Source organism: Argiope bruennichi, chromosome X2, assembly GCF_947563725.1.
Source record: "Argiope bruennichi chromosome X2, qqArgBrue1.1, whole genome shotgun sequence".
NCBI classification, from domain to species: domain Eukaryota; kingdom Metazoa; phylum Arthropoda; class Arachnida; order Araneae; family Araneidae; genus Argiope; species Argiope bruennichi.
In genome coordinates this window covers 91,383,977-91,402,766 of record NC_079163.1, presented here as the reverse complement: position 1 = coordinate 91,402,766, position 18,790 = coordinate 91,383,977, and the positions used below count along the sequence as shown (strand labels likewise).

Genomic DNA, 18,790 nt, shown 5'->3' with positions numbered 1-18,790 from the left:
ATGCATAACAGAAGACGAAAGATTTTTCTAATAAAATGTTTTACTAAAAATGTATAAAAAAGAAATATTGATTTTAAAAAGTTAATAAATTTTGTACTATTTAAAATATAAGCAATTTTTCTCACTGGAAATATATAATTGAATTGTATTGGTAACAAAATCGAATATTCGCTATTAAGAGTTAGATTAGCTTCACGTTTTAACAAAATGCAAGGGCTATTTTGGAATCATTGTTAATAGATTCTCATTTTTATACACAGTTTTTTTTAATGTGAAACTAACTGATCACATAAGAAATTTATAGGTTTCATTTAATGTATATTAAATAAATATCTATTAAAATATATTTTGGGAACAAATTTCAAAAAACGGAAGACGTCAAATTGTCATTGGAAGAAGTAATTCACGTTCGAGGAAGGAAATGATAATTCGAATTTTAAAATAATCTCAAATGTGGATATTTCTAGAATTACTTTTTAGTTATAAAATTAACATATAAAGCTAATCAATGCATTTTTCGAACTCTGTTTTTCTGAATTCAGTGGCTATCTGATAAACATTTTCACATATGTTCTGAAAAAAAAGGTGCTCTGATAACATGTTCGTTATCTGGTAAAATTAATAAGCATATTTCCAACAATCTTTTGGGGGATTTCGAAACACAAACTTTTTCACTTCCGAAACTGTTCTAAAATGAGCATTTTTTGCATTTCTATAACAATTCAAGATACTTATTCTGATGAAACGGCAGAGAACAATAACAGTTTTTAAGAAATCTGAATAATACTCTAGGCAAATTATAGTACCCATTATGAAACTCTAATATGGGAACGTTACAGAATGCAACCGAAAAAACACAAAACAACAAAACCGAGACAGAGTAATTAAGTGAGTTGTGCAATTTAATTACCCTCTGAAGATTTTTCTACTCATACATTGTATAGACAATGCTCGGTAACTCAATGCTCATATTCACAAAAGATAAGAACCATATAAAAAAAAGGTTGGAGATTTCCAGACACAGCTTATTTACATTTATACTACCATTATCTTCATTTCAGTTATAGATTCACAATTTTTGCCCTTTAAAAGAGAATAATTTTTGACGAATTATGCCGAAGCTAGAAGCGGTATAGAGTAAATGATTAAACATCAATTAAATCAATTTGTATGTATGTCGTATTTCATGATTTTTTTAAGTTAATATTTTATTGTATTTTAATCTAGTTATCATTTCTGCTCAGAAAATAGTTTATTTATAGCAGTTCACATAATTATTCAATACTTTCATTATAAGATAGTATAGAAAAAAGTTATTTTCTTCGAACTTGGGTATACATAAATCATAAGTAAATTATATCAACTCACTTTACTTACAATTATTTATTTTATTTTGAATATCTTTCATATTAATTATATCATTTTATTAGTCACATTATATTATATTACTAATCTGCATTTAGAAACATTTTATGCCTTTTATTCTTAGATTACTTGAGAAACCATTAAAAATATTTGCCAAACTAATTAAAGAGCGGAATTATCATCTTTCGAGTTCTATAGCAAAAGTTAACGAATCTACTATCTTAAATTCAAAGTTGGTTAACATTTAAAAAAAAATGTCTTCATACATTTTTTTTATTATTATTTTGGGAAACCTTTGCATTCTATAATTCCCTTTTCCTCAATTTCCTTAAAAGTTACGTGTTTACTGAATTCAGTATGAAATGTTATTACAAAAATGAAAGCTTTAGTTATATAAATAATTAAAAGCATTCTGTTTCATATGGTTTTCGACAAATTGTAATGAAACTGAATAGTATACAAATATAACTAAATTTTGTCTGTACGCATCGAAGAATTTAAGTACGAGCAATTAAAATTTTCGACGTCTTACAGTGGATCGCTATCCTCAGTGTAAAGACAAAGTATGCGAAAGGTTTACTAAATATTGAGAAATTGTGCAAATTTAACACCGTAAATATATATAGGATTGACAGGGAGAGGATAATTGTGAATTGCGAAAACTGTGATCGGCTCTCAATTTTTTCAGTAATAATTGGAGAAACTGGAGAGTAATTAATATAATAATTCAAGGATTTCCTATTTATCCCAACTATTTTATTAATTATCCTAATTGTAAATAAGCGCTCATGAAAACCGTTCTTCCAATTCACATCTCATCAATTCTGCTTCCCTAATCGCCGACTATTGACAGTTCATCTGCTCAATAATTTTAATTGTTGAAAATTAGAAAAAAAATTTGAATAATTTCAATTGATGTTTCATTTTAAATTTTAATAATATATATTGTCATAAATAAATGTGGAATTTTAATATCTTCTGAATCGCACTCATTCCGCAGTATGTTTTATTTAGTCCTTTTTCTTCACTAGTTTGGGTGTACAAATATTGCAAATAAGAAAAGAAAAAAGAACTTCGGAAATGCATTGAATTTTGATTCCTCATATAGTTTCAATATTTGTCACGAATAAATCGACTGCGTAAATATAAATCTATATGAGAGCATACAAGCTTATATCTTGTGTCTCTTTGAAAGAGAAAAAATGAATAAACATCCACTCATCTAACATTCCATTTATACTGTTCGCTTGTTTTGGTTTTCAGCGAGTCATGTTCAGTGCAAACTAAGCTAAGTAAATCTGACTCCTTCCGCAAGGGATGGTGTATTTTATAACAAATTTATCTTTGTATTGCTCACTAAGATTCACTGAAGTCTAATACATTATTTATAGCTAACATTTATGAGGTTTGCTACAAGAAAGATATATGATCACCGTAAAAAGCGTTAAATACCGTAGAGTCTCATATAAAGAAATCAAGCGTTGTGTGAATAAGAAGTGTTCGAACAATATTGTGCTGTGTTAACGGTAGGTTCCTGTATGGACAAATTGTGCATTTTACTATTACGCGATTTTTTAAGAGCATTATATGTTAATTATAAAATCTTATAGAAAATCGCTTTATTATAAGTGAAGTTTTAAGTTAAATAATTCAAATGACAAGATATTTCTTGATTCATTCTGATTTTACTGAATCAAGAAGTAGTTAATTCAGTTTTCTTTTATAAATGCAATGAAAATGAAGAAATTTTCAGACTATATGTATAGCATAAACAAACAGAAAAAATACAAGAACGTTTCCTTCGTTGTCTGGAGATTATTTAATATTGAATAGATTAGCAAAAGGTACTCATTACTTATTTTCATCATGGTTTAATCAAAGACTGCTAAATACAAATGAAATGATGACTGCAAATGAAAATAAACTTTATCGGAAAAAACTATGGTTATTCTTAACTCTTTGCGAGATATCCTAGTTACTTCCTCGCTTTCAATGTAGCTAGTATCCTATGAAATTAATTGTGCTTTTAAACGATGAAACTAATTACGAAATTACACTTTTTTAATTTGTGGTTTAAAATACAATCGTGAATTAAAGATCAGGGTGAAAATGAAAACTGTAAAAATATGCATTAGAAAAAGTGTGTTTTTCAAAAAAAGGGTTAAAATTTCGTCTCGGGTATTACAAAAACAGATATTTTTAAAATTTATGTTTGAATAAAGACAAACAACCCTAAAAACACTAAGAAAGCAGCATTTTAATTTCTGAACATTTGTTTCCTGGGATAGTTTTTAATATTTATTTTTCTATTATACAAATTTAAACATAATTTTAATTTTTCACGCAACTAAAATCAAAGATTAAATGCTACACCTGCATTATTTAATGGATTTCTGCTACCTCATGCTTGAACGTACTACAGCCAGAATTATAACAAAGTTTTTGAGATATTTAAATAATTATGCAGCAGTATATAGAATTTTCTAAATTTTACCATATTTAAATTTGTTTTAAAACTGAAATCATGCCTCATTCAGACTTAAACTCATTAATTAGAATAATTAAATTAAAACATTAAATCAGTGATATTATTATTTCTAGGTATTATTTTTCAGTAAGCATTGCAAACTCATTTTCTTTAATTTTTTCATTCATTTATCAATCCCCCTCCCCTTTTTTCTTTTTCTAACTGTCTTTTTAAAGACATCTAGTCATTTTCCAGACAAAAAATAATTAGAAAAGGTAAGTAGAATTTGAATTGAGTCATACTTTTGTCAACGCAGAATTCCACATGCCCACAAATTCTGCCAAAGTCAGGAAGGCACTATTAACATATGCAACGCAACTTAGAGAAATATCAAGACCGAGGTACTATTCAATAAATCGAAAAGGAAAGAGCTCTCTAGTTGGCCATTGATTTAATTTGAATGTTACCCGTGGCGAAACGGGCCGCTCGTCGAAAAGAACGGAGCCGGTACAAGCGCACGTGCCGAACGGGGAAACAAAGCTAAGCCAAGCGTGGATCCATGGATAGAAAAGGACTAAATAATAATAAATCAATTCGAAACGCAGCTTGATGCAATACGATACAGGAAGGGAACATTTTTTTTTCCCTTTAAAAAAAAATGAAAGTTTGGAGGTAAGCCAAGGGTTCATAAAGACTTTAAAAAAATAATAAAGACTTTGCGCTGCGGTCTGAAGTGCTCAAGTTGTAATTCCTTCTTAATGGCCAAGAAATCATGTAAAAGAAAAAGGTTTATTAAAATTGGGAAAAATAATTCTGAGATTTTAAATACGAATTAATAATTCTGAAGCAAATTTTGTTTTGATTTCCAATTTGGAAAATGGATAGGATACTTAAACATGCATTAATCAATTATATATTAATAAGTTAATCGTTTTCTCACCTCGAGGCTCTATTCACATCAAAACTTGCGGAAAGCATACTTTAAGCGATTATTTAATTCATAACTAATAATGTTACAGTGATGAAATATGATACTGAGATTGGAAATAATGATAATAGAACACCTTATGTAAGTTTTTCCTCTAGTGTTTTGATTCTTCGAACCAAATTTAAAAAAAAAAAAAAAAAAAAAAAAGAACAAAAAAAAAATACACTTTTGAATATCAGGTTAATTGAATGGAAATACTGCACAATGAGAAATTTATATTTTAAAGTTAAATATAGTCGACGAAATGTCTTAAGAAATAATAATCAGATACATTTTCTGTTGTTGACTTCTATTTCCGCAACATCCCTAAGATTTTTTTTTATAATAAATAATTTTCAATCTGTTTTGAGGTTTGAGGATAATTTGTTTTGATTTCATATATGATAAAGGAATCTTATCCAGGTATGCATGTAAAATCACTCAATGCAAAACAAAACTTGATAACACTGTTGATTTTTTTTAAATGAAGAGCTTTAAAGAATACTCGTATATTAAAGAAATAAAAAAAAATTAAAAAATTTAGTTCGTAGAATATATATATATTTCGAAATACCATGTTACAGACTAAAATTTGAAATATTATTTTATAGACATACAAATTGATGATTATGACTTACTTTGGAAAGGCATAGCTATCAATTAGCAATACGTGAATGGATTGTCAAAATTTTTCGCCTTATTTTTTAAAAAGAAATTTGAGATTTTGTATTCATACTTCTGCTAGAAACTTTTAAGGATTTTTTTTCTCTTCATTAGAAGAAACAATAATCAAATTTTATCAAAGATAAAAATGTTTCAAGAAATTTCATGAGAGACTTGCAGCAAAAAATAAGTAAACAAATTTTTTAAGGGGAAAAAAGAGAGAGAGAGACGATGAATTGAAAAATACTTTTTGTCGACAATATTTCGCATGTTTAGTCAATTAAAATAGAGTAAAATGTTTTATTTCAATATTGGAAATTGGAATTTCGTGGAGTTAGATTATAATGACATCCCCTGTCAGCTTTAATCTAAAGCAATGTACGAAACGACTAAACAGAAAAGAAACTCATTCCCGATCGTCAAAACAGTTTTCCTGATTATGAAAAATAAGTCACTAAAGTGAGATATTTTTATTTCAATATAGCTTAATGCGTCACTTCATATTTTATTCACAGACTTGAATGTTTCAAATATGGTACAAACAAGTGGAAGAAAGAGATTAAATATCATTTTGACTGCGAATTTTTCTTTCTGACTTTTGAAACTTTACCCAGCTTTTCTCTAGAAGATGACAGCGGGAGTTAAGCTATTCATTGATTTCAGAATTCGTTCACTGCATTAATTCATTCGCAATATTATTGAAAATAATTCCAATCTATCGTGCCTTCTTATTCGAATTGCACGACAAATGTTAAAAGTAATTTTCGCTGAAAATCATTTGCAAATCTTTACATGTTGTTTTAAATTTGAATATTTCGCATAATTAAATCAACATCAACAAATTCAATTGCTATTTTATTCAAAAAAATTATTTGTTATAATTCATTTAAAAAATAAATTTTTAATATTTAAAATAAGAGCATTTAATCTTGACTTTTTTTTATTATTATTATTTCAACACATCGTCATAACATTTCTGCCCTTGAATTCTGGCAAACAGAAATTAGTGAAATGAGTATTTGATCTTTTTATAAAGTGATCGCGGAAAATAATCAAGAATAAGATCTGTCTCTTTCCTAATCACTATTATCTACTCGCTGAATAAAACAAGCATAAATGGATGTTAAAAACTTTGTTACTTTAAAATGTTTTCTTTCATAATATTCATTCACATAAAAGTTGACTTTCTTCTACAATTAACGTATCTTCATATGTACTCTTACAATTAACGTATCTTCATATGTACTCTTACAATTAACGTATCTTCATATGTACTCTTACGATTAACGTATCTTCATATGTACTCTTAATAGGAAGTAAGCAAAATTCAAGAATACCAGAGCCATTTATTAAGTGCTAATTTCAATTATTTAATTATCGGAGGATTATCTAATTGATGCTAGGTGTTAGTTATGAATATATTAGGAAAATAATATGCTTTAAATTCTTCTGCCTCAGCACTATAACAGAAGGATAAAAAAAAAAAAAAAAATCAGAACTTTTGTTAAAACGGAAATTTAGAATAGTGAATGTTGGAAGCTTCCACAGTAAAAATAATTCACATTAAATAAAAATAAGTTTCGTAATTTGAACATAAATAAAATTCGACTTTCATGTTTAAATGCAAACAAAAATGATTTTCATGTATAAGAAATATAAATATTTTTGGAGTTAAGAGTACATTCGGGCAAATGATCTTAATATAAAGCTCATAACACTTTCCTTATTTCCTGTCTATATTAATTTGATTTTCACCAATATGACACAATGAATTGGAAACTACAAAAATTTTAACAAAGTATAATATTCAAATATTTTTTATTGATCTGATAACATTGTCCGTTGCATAATAAATAATTGTTTCTTTGAAAATAAATAAAAAGCGAGTTTATGGGTTTCTCCCGAGTAGGATAAACCACAATAATTTTCTTTTACATTTCCCCATCAATTACTATTATTTATTTAATCTTTGCGTTATGGCAGTTTTATCATAAATAGTGATAGTGGTTTAAATTTTTATGATAAACAATCAATGACTTTTTCAATATGAATTAGTTGAATATTGAAGAAAGTGATTCAGAATCGGGGTTTTTTTTTTTCCCTACTCTTTCTCTCTCTGTGAAGATGAAACACATAGGAAAATGATTTCAGTTAGATTTTTTCAATATTTGTAATAGAAAGCGTAACTCTTCGAAAAGAAAAGAATTTTTGATTTCGAATTTTATTATTATTGATTAAAAATATTTATGGTTGTTGAACTTTGATTCATTAGCCCCTTACATCGAGGAAAAATCCACGCATGTTATCAAGATATTTATAACAAATCTTAATAAATAATTAAACTATTAAAGTAGCTGATACACATATTTTGACTTGATACTTACAGGAATGTAATCTTACTAAAGATTTAAAAAAAAATAGTTTCAAAATTAGATAAGCAAAATAATATGCATCTTTCTGTACTGAATTTATGAAAATTTCATTAAAAGTTTAAATTTATTATAAAATGTTCATGGCCCCACGCTGTGAATTAAAAAAAAAATCTAAATTTAAAATGAAGCAGTAAATTCAACTTATCTTTTTGGAGCTTATTATAAGCTTTAGATTATCGTAATTACTTTTATTAAGAAAAACTTTCATTTAAAAATGAAATTTTTGGTAGAAAATATTTATTTGGAAAACAATTTTTTGTTTTTGTATTTAGTAGTATCGACATTATATATTGGCAAACGATCTTACATTAAAATATAAATTAGGGGATAAATTTTATTTCACACACACACAAATCCCATGCAATTTTGGTCTGCTATCTGGTTATATTTAATCACTCATGTATCATAAAAATCACTCATGTATCTTAAATATATAACGATTTATTTTCAATGATAAAATCTCTTGATGCTTCAAAGTTATATTTTAACGCATGTCATATTCTTTCTGCTTTGTTTTCTTAATGCATATATTTTAGAAAAAAATCATTAACAGAAAAATAAATTCTAAACAAATGTAATCAATGATCATATGATTTTATTGGTTGCTAATACACCCGAGTTTTTTCTCCCCCCAATTCGAAATAACAAATCGTATGTCAATTTTAGAAATCATGATTAATTGGGATAATATTTTTTTAAAAAGTGTTAATTTACCTGAATAAAGGAACGTCACCTCGTAGTGTTGAAAACGCTCATCAAAATCAAGACACTGACATCAGATAAGAGTGAAGCGCACACTACATTCAAAAGTTCAGATCCAATAAAAAAAATAAAACAATCACTGTACGAAATTCACCGCAACTCCACAGCACGTCGTTGTTTTGGCATGTATCATGAGTGAAGCTATGGATTCTTTCCCGTGCTTTCGGATTGGAGGCTTAGCACTATTCTGAGATACAGTTGGATGTGGCTACTGGCGGTAAATCAGGGTTGCCACAGAACCCGAAGCACGTGGTCGCCAAAACAGCAGGTAAATATCGCCAAAATTAATGTTTCACCGAATAAGAGGAAAGGTTTGGGAGATGAAAGTATTTTAAAAAAGTTTCATTTAATCATAGTTTTTGAGCGTGTAAATGAATAATTTTCGTCTATAGTTTTACGGCAGTATGTTTAAACGTTAAAATTTCTGAACTTGATTAACATATATAAAATATGTTAATCAAGCATATTTTATATATTTATTTATGCATGTCTTGCTAAAAGTGTGATTAAAGAAAATTTATATTGCAAAATCGTTATTACCGAAATAAATAAACTATTTTACATAAGAAATGATGTTCTGATGTGACCACTAAAAACTTCTATAGCAATTGCATTTTACAAAAGCTAGTTTCTTGAATTTAAAACAAATGACACAAAAAATCTCAGAGTAAATTAAATACTAATTAAAAAATAATTAAGAAATTTGTGGCGCATATTTATCATTTGCTTAAAAAAGTGCTTTAGAGTGGATATTCAGGATTAGTAATCATATAATATTTAATTATAATAGGTATTATGCAAATAAAGTCCCTTAGAATCGCAAGCCAACTAACTATAAGCTGATAACGGAACGACATGTGCACTATTGCACTCAGTGCTCGTTGTTCAAGTGAGATGAGGAACATGAGTTCTTTTTTTATGAATTATATAAAAAAATGCATTACAGTTTAAATTTAAATAATAGAAGTGGAAGTAAATGTTTAATCGGAAAAACTAGAATGCACACACATATATATTTATATCGCACTATGATTAAGAATTAGTGATGAGAGTCATTAATAAAACAAAAATACTAATAAATTGTCTTACTGAAAACATTCTTTTATTTTTGAAGATATTTTTCATGATTCGTTGACTTTACTTGTAAAACGAACGTATTCAGTGTAAATCAAATCTCATTTCGTTTTCGATCAGCGATGCAAACCATTTTTATATTCTACATTTTGATGTAAAATTAAATAAATAGAATGAAAAAATAAGCTGGAATCAGAAGGAAAACACATTTGTTAATAATAAATCAGTCAGAGTATTAAATAAATAAAGAAAAAAAAAGTGCTTGGTAGCAATTGCTTTGATTAAAATAATTTTAACGCGTAAAAATGCTTCCCTCGTAAATTGTCACAAGAAAAGTATTTTACATTTTAAAAAAATAGAAAATAGAAATATGACATTTAAAACTGAATTTTTAAATGTTGTAATCGATTTACAACTACTTTCAAAATCATCACTAAAAATTAAATAAGATTGGCATTACATAAACTAATTATTTGTTTTTCAAGTATGAGGACAGTAATTGACACATAATTCATGAGAATAAATTCAAATATTTGTATCAAAAGGGGTAATACAATGAGAAAAAGGATATACGAATAAAAAAAAGTTAAAGGACCTAATTTTAAAATTACTGCAAATCCAAAGCATATTTAGATTCATATTTTTTTAAAAAGCACTATATGAATAACTGTTAAAAATTTATCTTTCCAACAGAAGCTCTAATGAATGAGTTACTTGAAACAGTAAACAAAAATAAGAGTTAAAGAAACTTCCACTTAAAATAAGCAATACATTTTTTATGCATATTCTTCTATGTTCTAAGGAAGCTATTGGTCTTTTACTAATATAGGCGATTCAAATTTCTTCATTTCTATTTGGAGGCATCGTAAAATGACATACATACTATAATTTGTGTGGTGCCGCATATAGAAATGAAACTTTCGAAGAAAAAGACGTTTGGGTATGTAAATTCGCCCGTGCTTATGTAAATATTTTTTTTATCTATGGATTTTTTTTTTTTTTTTTTTGCAATTATTATTTAACCCTTTAAAGGGGCCATTTTTTTCTAGTCATATAATGTTAAAATATTTTTAGGCTTGAAATTAGAATAAGAAAAGGTATTCATTTAGCTTATTAAATTTAATTTGATTAATTAATTAATTTGATTAATTAATAATTAAGTGACAAACCACGACGCATCACTTTGTGCGAAATAAAGAACTGAAGCATCTAAGTTTCTGTCTTTCTAAAAAAATTTGTCAGAACTTATGCCAACCTACATAATTTCATACAAAGATTGATAAATTTGGTGGGAAGCATACTTCCCACGGGCTTAGAAAGGGTTACGCTAAGTTTATGCTAAGTTGGTAAACTCAGTTCGAGAAATTATTTGCATAACTTATCAAGTTCATCCAATGAAATAAATATGCTTTCTTTCCGTTAAAAAATTCCCACTTGTTACTTCACTATTCTTGTCATATTCACTATAATATAATATATAGTGTATTCCTCGTAATACTCACATAAACACATATATTTAAATACCGTTAACATATTTTAAAACGCAACCGAGACCGAATTTTTATTTTTTATGCGACAAAATCTCTAACATTGCTAGTCTATCATCAAACTGATTTCACTCTTCGTTTCAGAAACTCGCGTCTAAGATTTTTAGACGAATTTACTCCACAAAGGAAGGACACATAATGGGTAAAGAGAGCGCTTTTCCGAGTTCATTGTTAAATACGTTTTTCATTTTAGCTGATTTTTTCCAATATGGATTTTTGGTTCCTTTTTTAATTTTTTGTGATGTTTCTATGTATTGCTTAGTAACAAATACAATTATCCGCCATCTTTTATATCACCTCTATTTTAGTAAAATCAAAGCTAAGAGGTACATGCTCAAAAGCATAAATGGTTTCCATGGCTGAAAATAGGTAGCTTCTAAATATGACAATTTTCGTTCCATATTTATGTCATCTGCTATAAAATTTCGTATTTCCTTTGTCTCTTTTGCAGAAAAGTGGTTATTTCTCTCTCTCCCTAGTGAAGTTCATATTTACTAGCTCAGTCTAGAAAACATTTTGAGTAGCTTCGAAATGAAATGTTAATTTTTAAAAAAATGAATCAAATCTGTGGTTAGCAAGTTTTTTTTTTAATTGCATTTAAAATATTTTTCGTATTCAAAGTAACTCTTATTGTTCTAGCGAAATAAAATTCCAGAACACAATAAATTTACAAATATTCATTGTTTGCAAGCCATATGTTTATAATTCACAGTAAACATAAAATTGTAATCTATAGTAAAAGTGGAACAATATTTCACCTCTATTTTTTGAGATACATGTTTCTCATTTATTTTTTTCTCCTCCATCAAGCTCACTTTTTTAAAAAATTACTTCAAATTTAGCTAACTGTTTTTAAATAATATCGACTCCGAAACAAGAAAAAATCTGGCGGTTATTTAACCATTCATACTCAATTGGTAAATATCGATTTTTTCCCCCCTTTAAAAAAACTGTAAAAACTTTATTATTACTTTTTTTTTACTGCAGATGAATTAAAAAACAATTTTTTTTAAAGAAAGTATGAGTGATCAAAGATTTATTTTATTCTGAGTATTCATTTCTTTGAATTTGAAATAAATGTCTTTAAAAATAGGTTATATAGACTACTGGGAAATAAAAGCTTCGCATCCGGTTGATTTTTATACACGACGAATGTGTAGTAAAAAAACTGTTACAATTTTACCATAATTTCCAAAAAAAAGAAAGCTAAAGTAAGTATAAAAATTATCGCAATTTTTTTAAGGAATTATTATTGAGTTTTAACTCCTTATAACTAAAACTTATTTTCGTTTATTTCGAATTAAAGGCAAAAAATATATTTTATTATTTTTTTTAATACTTGATACAAATTCCTTTAAGCACAATATCTTTGACAGTAATCATTTTATTTCTGTTTCCTAACTCACCAAACAGTAAGATATCTGAGGAAGATCATTATTTTTTTACAATAGAATATCAACATTTATGCGAATAAAACATAGCAGAAATTACGAATAAAGCTTTTTTAAGAGGTTTTTTTTCCCTCATAGCTATGGACTTAAGTTTATACCCTTTAAATTTATATCCCGGCCTATAATAACTATACTTCAAACAAAATGTTATTGTCGCTAAGCAATGAGAAATACCAGATGGTTTGATTGTTTGAAGTGTCGTAAAATTGCTTTTGTGAATAGCTAGTACTTTTATCCCCCACCCCCTCTTTTAGTAAGAATGGGGAGATCTCATGAAATGCTCAACACGTCCTCAGTATTTGCAAAATCTAATACGTCCTTTAATACAACATATTGGCTATATTCCCCCATTCCTCCACCAACGAAATTTCATTCCTTGTAGCATCTTATAGAGAAAGTGAAGCCGGAATTTGTTGTGAATTGTCATCGACTGACCCAACAAGGATCGAGTTACCGCTTCATTGGGCACTAACTCTTCCCAAATTGAAATAGCATTGATTTTTATGAGGGTAGCATCCAATCACTTGAAGCATGAAAATCACAGGCTCTCCTCATTCGTCACTGCCGATGACATATTTCTGTGGAGCTATTGTTCAGTTGCTGCTTCCATTAAGGTTCGCAGCTGTAACCTGTTCCACGGCTTTGCACCTCAGAGTCGGTATTTAACGGACAATTGCTGCTGACTCAGAGAGTAAATGGAATTGCAATCGGGACGTAAAAAAGCAACGGTAATGGCTAAAGGGTCCAGAAAGTCATTTGAAGTCTTTTAGGGGAGGAAATTCAGTGAATAGTGCATTGATCCGACATTCCACTTGAGGTAAACTTGTTTCAACATTTTTATTGACTTGGAAATACAGATAGGTTTGAGAATACCAAGACTGGGAATACAGTTTAAATCGAAATGTTCAAAACTAGTGAATGGATATAGTGAATAAAAAGAATGAACCAATGTCATAAAAAAACCAAGATAAGAATTATCTGACATGGAGACAATGATTGATAAGTCATTAAGAATTTATTTATTAGCATGATTTTACAATTAGAAAAGGCCAGCAAGAAAAAACCTCATAGCACTTCGCAAACCATACAGCAAAATATTATAGCACTTCGAATCTGAATACTAAAAATAAAACATATATTGTAATTATTTTAGAAGATCAGATTCGAATAGAAATATTAAATAATTATCATATGGGCTGTTACATGTACAGTCGCCAGAAAAAAATTAAGTCACCTAGCTTCATTCGGACAGTCGTTCATCATACAACAATAAAAAAGAAGGTCTCATTTGAAAAGAATTGCAAATTTTGGAATTAATTTCATTTGGAGCCGTCTATATATTGATATAAGAACAATTTACTGAATTTCCAGTGGAAACAGCCATTTTTCTCATCGAATCAAAACGGAATTAAATTTAGGCATGAATACATTACTAAATAAGGAATTTAGTATTAATTTTTTGGGTGCTAAATATACTAAACAAATACGAAAACGACAATTTCAAATAATTTTAATGATTCACGTATTAATGATTAAAAATTTAGATTATCATATTTTTGCCAATATAAAATTATGGATTTTTTTTAAAATTTACATTGAAATAAAGGACAGAACCATTTCAAATAAAATTCAACATATCTGAATGTCAAAATAAACAAACTTCTAAGAAAATAAAGTTTTGTGAGAATTTCTTTTTGAAATAAGTAAAAGATTTTAATGCAAAGTAATAAAAAAAAAAATTCGAATGAAATTCATTTTAAAGTTTTTTCAAAGATCTGCTACTTCAAGTGAATACAAGAAATTATAAGCGATTTTTAAAATACTTTTGATAATTTATTTGACTTTAATTAAATAAACTATCGTGATTAATCAAATATTTTTGTTGTGACTTAAAGAGCTGTGCCTACAACCTTTTGAAATGGATTTAAAATTTTTAAGAGCACACAAAAATTAAGCTTATATCTATTCCAAAATTTGTAATCATAATTATATTATTTCTAACTTCTGGTAAATTGCATTTAGATTCCTTCTATGATTTTTAACTTATTAATTTTATTACACCTTTTAATATATTTAGCGGACAAATGCTATTTTTATGCCAATTTAATTGAATTCATTTTATTGTGTTTAATCAAAAACGTTCCAATATAAATTTTCGGTTATTAAACTGGTTAATTCTTAAAGACAACATCGTGCGGAATAATTATACTTGTATTTATGCATACTTGTTTTGAAATTTCTATTCAAATCTGAAGTACAAAAATATGGGACAATTCAAAATGTATTGGACACGAAATTATTTGTATGGAAGAAAACTTATTTACTTTTATTTACCAGTGAATGAAATGCGCCATTGCATATATTATCTATATATCACTTGTAAAATTAAATGGTGGAAAGTTCATACCCATTTATGAGTAGTAATAAACAATAACAGGGATAGTATATATTAATAAAAAAAAAAGAAAAAAAAAGAAAAAAAAGAACGGAAATCAGTAAATGTTTTCTTTTTATTAGTAAGATATTAGTATTAACTCTAAAATTAATCTTTTTTTTTTTTAACAATAAGAGATATTTTACTTGCATTTCTTTCTCTCATACAGAAAAAAGTTTAAAAGTTTCCATTTTCGTGCTTTGAGTCTAATGGCGATGAAGGCTCAAGTGCAATTTTGGATAAAACTTTCAACGCTTTTGAATACCTATTTTTGAGGAAAAGAATCATTTTTCCCACTAGAAATTTTCAGCGACATTTTGTCATGCGTCAAGTAGCAATCGATTGCAAAATAGAGATTATAACTTCACAAATGTTTTTTAAATGTCACAAAAATTTACTATTGCCGTCGTCCAGAGAATATCAAAGTCAAACGCATTGATTGTGGAAACGACATTTAACAGAAAATATCAAATATCTTTGATAAAATCCTGGTGTATTAATAAAAGTTTGTACTAGGGATCATTTTTCCACGAGGAATTTATTCATGACATAAAAAAAAATGGTGTTTGCCATAGGGCATTTCAAAGTTTGTATAAATTTAAATATGTAGACAATCCATTAATCAATTTTAGGCACATAATCTTTTAATATCCATTATTACCTTTAAAATGGTAATTTTAGTTTCGATATACGATGACACAGCAGAATAAAGCTGGGTGGCTCTTTTTTATTTCCTTCGACTGTACCTAAATACTTAAAGGTTATTAAAAAAAAGTTTGCTTTCTAGTAGGAAATTCATATTTCCCTTATCCCTTAATTATCAGTTTTGTAAAAAAAACATGTTTAAACGTTGAAAAGTTAATTTATCTTTATAAGTGCAATGAAAAGAATTTACAATGTCCATCGAAATAGGTGTTTTCAATCCTAATTTTCTATTCTTATAAGGTTCAAAATTAATTTTTTTTCTTCCCTCCCCATAGCATTTTCATTTTGAAAAATTAAGTTAAGGAACAAAACCTTGCTTTATGTTCACCACCCAAGAAGTATTCTTGCTGTGAAAAGACACTTTTTCTCGAAAGACCTCGTGATTCGTCCATTTATGTCAAAGAAGAACCGCATAATTAACAGGATTTCCTACAGTCCGAAATATCCTCATAAACAGAGTTTTGTATAAGCCCCTCAACACGACTCGCAAGTGTAACAAATTTAAAAAAAGGTACTGGTCTTCCAGCAAAGCTGATAGGAACGCCTCCTGACAGTTATTTCCTTAATACATCGTTCTCCAGTATGGCCCAACTCATAAGAATTTCCATTAATGTCACAGTAAAAAATTAATTTTTCTTAACGGGACATTCAGTATGACGAAATTAACACACGAGGGAAAAAATGTGCGAATGAAAAAATGTTGAAGCTTTCTGCCCTCTTTAAAAATGTCACAAGAATACTCTTAACATGACTTACTGGGTCGAAGAAATTGAATGAAATGAAACTTTAGCGTGATAAAACTTTAGCCAAATAATAGAGCATTTGGGAAGCGCAGTAATTATATACTTGCGAACGAATCAACTATTAATAGTTTGCATATTTACATGCTAAATAATTTATTTTGAGTAAAAAATTACTAACAAAGCTTTAATCATTTTAAAATCTATATACCTCATGTTTTATTAATATTTCATTATTCTTAAAGAAAAATGCCTGGATACCTTAAAATTTATGTCTTTTCGTTGAAATCCCTTAATTTCCAAGTGATGAAGCATCACTTTAATTTTTAATTTCATTTGAAGATTTAACTTTCACTGTCATAGAATATTTCGTAATTATCTGAATCAGCGACAACTCGCAAGACTTTTTCTGTGAATAACTCATCCCAATCTTCCGAAGTTTGAGATAAATGTTCCATGACTGTTGGAAACGCAGCAAGTGATTCATGGTATAAAAATAATAAAGAAAAAGCCATTAAGGACAAAAAAAAATAGTAAGACTAAATAGTATAGTGCTAAATATATATGTTAAATGGCTTTAGTTGATTTGCACCTTTCTATGGCTTTATTGGATAAAACCATATTTGTTTCTAAAAATTGATCACACAAGTGTACGGTTGGACATGACTTTTTATATAATGAATTAAACTATCAAACCCAAACCAGTAAAAATATTAATTTGAAATTGTTTCTTATCTCCATATAATACTCTGCATATCCGTTATGTGTTACCGTAAATTAAATTTAAGAATAATAAAACACGTATACGTTGGTGCGAAATACATATTTAAAATTATGATTTTTATCTCCTGTTTATAATCTGATACCGTTTTAAAATTGCTATATCTGTCCTTAATGATATCAAAAAGGAATATTCAGTTAGAAAGTGCTCCAAAGAAGGCGAAAGTGTATGGTTCACGAACAGATTTAGGACTGAGGTGGCTTTGTGGTTGTAACTTCAATTTCGGGACTGGTGGAGTTTAAATTCAAAATTCGATTTATATAAGGTTATGGCTTATTTTGAATCCGTTCAGGATCTAGTCTCCTTCTCTTGGTGTAGAATGGAAGTTTGGAGATGGGGTGCTTTCTTCGGTATCGTTCTGGTCATCTATCCACCGTCAAATTACGCAGTTCTTCAAAAAAATAACCTTGGAATTGTTCCTAAACTGGATGATGAATCTTAATAATAATAAGGTTTAATATGACTAAAATAAGCCAAGGCAGGATTTATCTATACTTGGCGAATAAATATGAAGGATTTAGGGTTGTACCAAAACTCGAATCAGCAATTTCCTTATTACAAAACCGATATAGATGCTCATCCATGGAGATAACAAAAACGTGATTAGATTTTTTATCTCTTGCTTTTCTGTGAATAATTATATTGTGAACCCTGATTATCCAGCACAGGGAATTTCCTCTGACCCCAGCAATATTAAACATAAAACATTGATTTAATTTGCCAGATGAAAATGTCATTTTGAAGCTACACTAAGACCATTTAACTGGTATCGCGATTGGACTTTGCAAGTATGAACCATGGTCAGACGACGAGGACAATATGTCGGTGCTCTATTTTCCAAACTTCTACATTACACTAACATGAGGACTTTTGATTCACTTTGACAGATTTTATAAGCCATAGTACTTCAGTACAGATGGGTGCTCGCCTAATCCAGTTTTGAAGCCACAATAATCCAAATTCAGAGATTGGCTCTCTGCTATGGAAAAATCAGCAGATTCATTTAGAAGATATATGAAGCGATCATTTATTTCAAGAGGGGTAGCCATGTAATTATCAACAATTGTAACCCAATTATACAAAAAGAGAAACAACACACAATTTTCTTTTGCTTCCCTGCAAGATAAATAAAGTTTAATTTTAATGCAATTTTTCATAGTTTTTGTTGTTGTAATATATAAGGTATAAATTCCCCCCTTTTTTAATTGCATTTTTCAAAATTAAGCAACTCTTGCTGTCTTTTCTCTGTCTCTTTATTCCAATGAGCACAGCGAGCCTCTTCTTATCTATTGCAATCCAAAATAAGAGTAGTCTCCATTTTGAAGTAATAAAAAGTCACATCCTATTTTAATACTTTCTTTTTTACCATTTGAGGTTTATGGGAAATGTGTAGTATCATACC

At 28.2% G+C, this 18,790-nt stretch overlaps 1 protein-coding gene across 5 annotated transcripts in view; it reads right to left on the bottom strand.

Moving 5' to 3' along the window:
• LOC129960839 (homeobox protein aristaless-like) overlaps window positions 1-18,790 on the bottom strand; it is a 221,835-nt gene that overhangs the window by 76,300 nt on the left and 126,745 nt on the right. Inside the window, exon 1 of one of the 5 annotated variants that reach the window (XM_056074512.1) lies at window positions 8,609-8,824. The exons of the other annotated variants lie outside the window; for them this stretch is intronic. The gene's annotated coding sequence lies outside the window, so the exon portion shown is untranslated. Of the gene's footprint in view, window positions 1-8,608; window positions 8,825-18,790 lie in introns of those variants that run through there. 5 annotated transcript variants of the gene reach the window in all.